Here is a 6,669-nt window from a genome sequence, read left to right as displayed (position 1 = left end):
CAGGCGGTCTATTTTTCCTCCTCCCTGAAAAAACACTCTCTGCTCAGTGGGAAGGGACAAGCATGAGCAGGTCACTTGTATATGAAGACCATACAGAGCTAAAAGTCCCCATGAAAAGTCTCCTTCAGCATTGCAGCTTAGGAAGAGGAAAATCCAACCAACCCTTGCGTTAAAGCAGCCACAGGGAGAGAGCAGTGCAGCAAGGCAAGGAAGGAGCTTTCTGGGAACAGTGCCTGCAGGGGAGGGAGGAAAAAGGCTTTGCTGAGGAGCGGCTTTGTGATTCAAAATGTGCAATCTGTAGATAAGGCTCAAGGTTGGGCCTGCTGCCGTTTGCAAAGCTACGGATGGAGTTCAGCCTGAGCGGAGGAGTGGCATGAACAACACGGGTGTTTCAGGGCTGAGCCCAGGGGTGCATGAAGCACCTCACAGCACTGCCAGGGATGGATGGAAAGGGCAGACGATGTACGTGCATCCTTGCACATGCTTATGAGTGTGTCTAGGGGCATATCAGAAAATACCACCTCCCTTTTGCATTTGGACTTCACCTCCAAGCAGATGCATGGGCTGCAGCTCTGTCCGGTCACGTTCAAAAGGCTGCAATTTGCTGGCTGGAAAAAATTTCAGAAACTTGGGGAAAAAGTCCTCAGGGAAATGGCAAGTCGCTCAGGTAAACAAAGAAATCATCTCATCAGAGGCCTGAGGAAAGCAAGGGTCTCTTTGTAACCAGGCTACGGAATAATACCACGACAGGCTGGATTAAACAATAAGCTGATCTGGTACAAAAGCGCCAGCATGCATACAAAAGCACTGCTTGCTTGTCTGAGCGGCATTTCAAATCCCCGAGCTCACCGTGGCCAAGAATGGCAGAACAAAACTGAAGACGACCCTTGGCAAAAACAGAGCGGAGGTGCCAGTCAAAAAATAATCCCTCCTCTTTGTAAGGCTCTAGGATCACGCCAGACCATATTAATTTACATCAGTTAGATTCCCTTTTCCCGAGTCACCAAAAACAAGCCAGCTCGGGCGAAACACCAAGGGTTCATTTCCTAAAGTTGCTTTAAATGGACTAAAACTGACTTAGATCCTCCCTGCATGTCTCCCCATCGCCACCCTTTGTGTTTTGCCTGAAATGTTATGCTCCACGCAAGCAAAGAAGGCTCTTAACTGTTTCAGCCCTGTTGCCTGGAGACTCGCTGTTTCCTGGTGACGAGCCACTAGCGATTTCCAAAATGCAGTGCGGCGGTGCAGGTCCTGGGCTCCTGCGTCTTCCCGGGCTGTGCAAGCCCTGGCATAGCCAGGCAGGCACACAGTGGGATGAGGAGAGGAAAAACCTTGCAGGGGCATCTCTGATACAGAAACGGTGGTTGGAGGAGGTGGTTCCGTTTTGCGGATGTGTCCTCACTGGAGGAAAGACCTTGCCTGGCCATGCCAGAGGCTCTGTCAGCTTTGTGCTGGTAGACAGGGTCACATCTGAGCCTTGGGGAAACACCAGTACATGGGAAAAGTGTCCCACTCCCATAAATTTCAGGCTAAACCCTGAAGCAGTTGTTTCACACCGAGACATGTTGCTGGCTCTTTGAACAGCTCTTCTCTGCTCAATGTCTCCAGAGCATGACCCATGCTCTGGAGACATTGGGGTATGAGGTGGCTCCTTGGAAGAGCTGGCCAGAAAGTGAACCAAGGTTCAGCTACGGCTGAGGACTGGGTAATAGATATTGATGTCCTGCTCTGCCATGGATATGCCATTTGCCTTTTGTGTCTCTATTTCCTTAAATCAGGAGAGAAAAGTACCTGCTTATGAAGGGCTTTGAAGTCCTCTGGACAAATTAGAGAGGGTACAGGTGGTATCTCTGAACTGTCAGAAACACATAATAAGACCCGTTTAAGGGCTGAAGGGAAAATAAAACCAAATGTCGAACAAGCAGTAACTTTGTCAGTTTTTCTGAGAGAGCAGGAGAAAAGCAGAGTGCTCTTGCAAGAGGCTTTCAGAAGAAGATGGTCTAGTCCAGCTACCAACATTGCTGGATAAAAAGGAAGATCAGTTTGTGATGTGCCAATAGAGGGACATCCAAGATTCTTTCAGATTCCAGTATTAGTTGCACTGAACTTGAGAGACCATCATTTGTCACGTTTGAGAATTTCCTAGCTATAAGAGGTTATAAAAAAGCTAAAAGTGCAGTAACAGAAATGAAATTATATATATATATATACTTATCAGACATCTACAGTAAAACCACGGATGCACGTGGTTTTGTCCTTTACGGGCTGTCCCACCAGCATAGTTTTTCCCGGACTCTCCTCACCATGCTGTTGGCATCAGGGGCGTCCCTGCTGATGGGTGGGTCCTCGGGTCTGCAGACTAGCTGATGGTGGGTCCCAGTCCCCAACACCAGCCAGACAATGCCATCCCACAGTTACCCTAAAGCTGTACGGCCTCAGTCAATAACAGCGTGCATATCAATAGAAAACCTGGTGCTCAGCCCACAGCACTGCTCAGTGGACAGCAATGCGCCCATTAACAGGTCGTGCGGAGGGGAAGGGCTCCACAGCAGCTAGATGTTTATGGTGTGGGTCTGCGGTGTCACTTCTCCTTTGTCTGGACTTGTCAATCACGGGGTCGTTGGAGAGTTCGCCCCCAGGCCACAGCAACCCCACAGCGTGGTGACTCCGATCGATCGTGGTGCACCTGGGGTGGTTAACTCTTGGGGAGCACCTCAGAGCAGACCCTTCTTCTATGGGTTGCACCATCCAGAGTCTTGGACTAGCCGAGCAGTAAGTGATTTGCCCAAGTCACCCCAATCTCCACAGCCCGTGTCCTGAGACCGGGGCAGTCTTATACACATAGAGATCCTGGTTACCAAGGGATGGTGGAAAAGCAAGAAGTAAAACTGAGTGCTGCCAGACCTCCTGAAGCTGTTCAGACTTCACAGGCCCCTTCCAGCTGCCCTTTGCTCCCTCCAGCCCCGGGAAGCATTCAGGGACCTCCGTTTCTATCTGCCTCTTCTGATACCTCGGAAATGAGTGAGAAAACAAGTGGCTCCATTCCCACACCACAGCGCCAGAGCTGATGCTAAGCCAGATTCTCTGGGGTTGTCCAGCGTAAAACCTAGAAGAGAAAATGATTTGCACAGTGAGCAAAAAAGGTGATAAATATTGCAATGGGGACTGTGTCTAGCCACCTGCAAGACCCAAGACCCTGGAAGAGGATGGTCTCACTGGCTGCGAGGACCCATCAGGCTTGTGACGAAGGCTGCAGAGCAGTTGGACCCCTCTGCCAGCCTCCTGAAAAGCCTTTGCTATACCAAAGTGCATCCCAAGGCACCATATAACCCGGAGCACAGTGGTACTGAGACACAATAATCTGGTGGCTGGTGAGCTTGATGGAGAATCTGCCAAGGCCGTCAATGTTTGCGCTGTCGTGGCATGGCCCAGGCGTCTTACCCAGGGCTGTAACGTGCATGTAGCCATGAGTCCTTGCTGTGTCTCAGGGTAAGCTCAGGATATTAAGCAAGGAATAAATACTGGTGTCAAGCCCTCAGAAGTCATGAATTATGGACGTGTTCTCCAGCGGCAGACTTGAGCTTTGAGACCTTGCTCTGTAAGAGGAGCTGAAAATGTTCGGAAGGAAAACGTTAGCAGCAAAATCATTCCTTATCTCCCACGGCCCCAGCCAAAAAGGACCCATCCTTCACCTCTGCCACTGCTTGGCAGATAGGTTCCAGGTTAGCCATGGCCACCCCATCCTCACTAAAGGGTGTTTTTGCTACCGTTGGAGCACCCTTCATAACTCTTAATAACCATGACATCATCTTTGAGGACTGGAAAGAAGTTAAAAAATATAACCCCAAAACAATCTTGCAGAGGAGCTGGGCTGGTGTAAAACCCACCAGGTCAAAATAGCAAGCAAGATTTTAGCTTTAAAGTGACTTGAGCCAGGTCTGGGTTGGAAATGGAGAGGCAAAGAGTCATCCTGCTGGGGCTGTGTCCATCTTCTACAAAGGAGCGTGCTTTATCAATGGATACAACCCTGCAAATAAAAAAATGAGTGCAATATTACACTGCACCTATCCCTCCAGTATCTCAGGCCCCTCTGTCCTGCTCTGTGGGAAGTGATTGCATGCTATAGGAAGAATGCTCTGCTTGGAAATGAAAAGATGCATATTCCTTCCCTGGCTTTCTGTGTGACCTTCAGCAAATCGTTCAACCTCTTCACGCCTCAGCTCCCTGTCTGGACACGAGTGGTGATTTGCTGTTTGTGAAGTACTGAGAGACCAAAGCAATGATAAAGGTGAAAAATCTTCTCTGGCCCTCAGGTGAACCTCCCCATGCTAGGAATTACCTACTGAAAAGCCCATCTCACTTCTCCTGCTGCCACACATTGCTCTGATTCCTTTTACATCTTCCTTTTCCTCTTGATCTCTTTGCTGACTTGGGTTTTGGCTGCGGGAAGGCTAGGATAAGAGTTTTGGGAGCATTAGAGGAAGATCAGCACTGAACTATGACTGCAGGCTTGTCATGGACCTCTGGGATCACCCAGCACTGCTCACTCATAAGCTCTGCAAACCTGAGAGCAGCACGTCCTGGGAAATTCTGGTGCTGTTTAGTTTATCCTTATTGTCTTAATTCTCACCACCAATGGCACTTAAACCTCAATTTTCTCCATTTTTGTAAGTTTCTCCCTATTTCTCCCTATTTCCTAACATGCTCAGGCACTCACACACATGTGCTCCTTGATTTACCTCCACCTATATTCTCCTTGGTCCTTTACTTCTCATGTATTTATAGTCATTTATCAGATCTCCTATGGCTTGTGTTCAGTCTGGAAACATTAAGTTCCCTTAATCCCTCAATAGGTCGTCCTCTCTAATCCTTTTATCAGCAGCCCTTTGCGACTCAGTTGATCAATGTTCATCTCTGAATACAAGGAGGAACCCATAAAACACTGAGTCACTGAGCCGCAGGCTTTGCCAGCACTGCCAGGCCTTCCCGGGAGACCTCACGCTCAGAGCTGAGCAGGTTGCACATGGAGACCTGGCTACGCTCCAGTGTCGTGGCTGATAAAGCCCGATGCTGAGGGCCTGAAGGGATGCATGCAAGGGGCAAGGCGGGAGCGTGCAGGGGTACTGAGGACACTGGCTAGCTGTTCTGGTTTGGCCTGCTAGGAGAAGGTGGTCATGGCCCGTGTGGCCCTCGTTGAGACCCTTGTTGAAGCCCCATCACGTGTAGACCCTATAGGATGAGGTGCCCCAATGAACGAGCTGGAAGCAGAGCTGGGCTTCCTCCCAATCACTGCTCCTCTCTCCTAATCATGAATAACCCTCTCTTTCTCTCTAAAGCCAGCCAATCATTCATATGTATCCTAGAGCTCCCCACCAACCTGACTTCTGCTTCAGTGAGTTATCAGGAGAAAAATTAAGGTATCTTTTTGTAAATGTCTGGTGGCTTCTCCAGGTCACACTCCCTCCTGGCCCATCACTCTGTAAGCAGAGTGATGTATCTCCTCTGTGAGGTCTCTCTCGCTGGGGAATGTCCCACCGCACCAAACCCACGCGGCACCGTGGCACCAGGTCGGTCTTTGCCAGTCACCGGTTTTCCTACTCCAATCCCTCCCCGCGCTTCTCAGTCAAACTCTCCTCTATTGAATACTTCTGAGCTGGTTTTCCTCCTCAAAAGGTATTCATTTGTGTTATGAGCCTGCTTCTACTCTCATTACACTAGGTAAGAGCATGGGTATGGGAGAAGCCCTCTTCTCCCTGCTGTTAATTTTCTAATGCAAATTCTTTTGAAATACAGTCTTTCAGATTTTACTTGCTCTTCTTTCTATCTGTTGCAAAGACAGAGCTAAAACTTCTCAGATCTGCCTAGGTAACATCAATGATCTTCATGACAGAATTTCACATTCTTCTGAACACTCAAATTATCAGTTGAATTACTCTTTTCATGCAGCTCTCTGAAATGGATTTCCTTTGGGCTCCCATCCCATTTGGTATTGAAGTACCCTCCCTGGGGTGGTGTGGAATTGAACACACTTCACCGAGGGGTCTCCAGGTGTGGTTCAGGTCTACATTTGAGCTAGAATCCCCACAAACAGGGATTTTACCTCATCTCACCTACCTCTAGCCAGTGAAGCTAATGGTCCAGGCTCCCTCTAAAATCAGTGGAGAGAGGCAGAAGCCTCTGGAGCATGAACTGCACCATCCTAAGGGAGATAGGAGGTTTATACCAGCCCTACCTTGTTATGAGATTTTTTTTTTCATTTTTACTTGTGGTTGATCTCTTGTGACCAATGGGGTGAACTGCCATCCAGCCCCTTCCTGTGGCTTTGCCAGGGAGGAGGGTGACCAGGTGCCTCCCCTTGAGATGGTCAACGTTATATGGGTTTTGGCTTAAAATAAATTCACCTTCCCCTTCTATAAGGTCTTGCATTGGGCTTTGCTGCATTGTTCCCACAATGTCATAACATTATTTCCCACAATAGTTGGTGGATGCATGTGTGTATGTGTGCGTGTGTGCTTTGGGGAGAAATGCGTAGAGGCAAGATGTGATGATGACCTGCCAGTCCATGATCCGAGAAAACAAGCAAATCCCTCTTTGTCATCAATTCCAGCAGAAAAAAAATAAATCCGGGTGAGCTCCTACCATGGCAGCTCCTGCTAGTATTTTACAGCT

Source organism: Apteryx mantelli, chromosome 1 (assembly GCF_036417845.1).
Source record: "Apteryx mantelli isolate bAptMan1 chromosome 1, bAptMan1.hap1, whole genome shotgun sequence".
NCBI lineage: Eukaryota > Metazoa > Chordata > Aves > Apterygiformes > Apterygidae > Apteryx > Apteryx mantelli.
Note: the sequence above shows the minus strand (reverse complement) of the source record.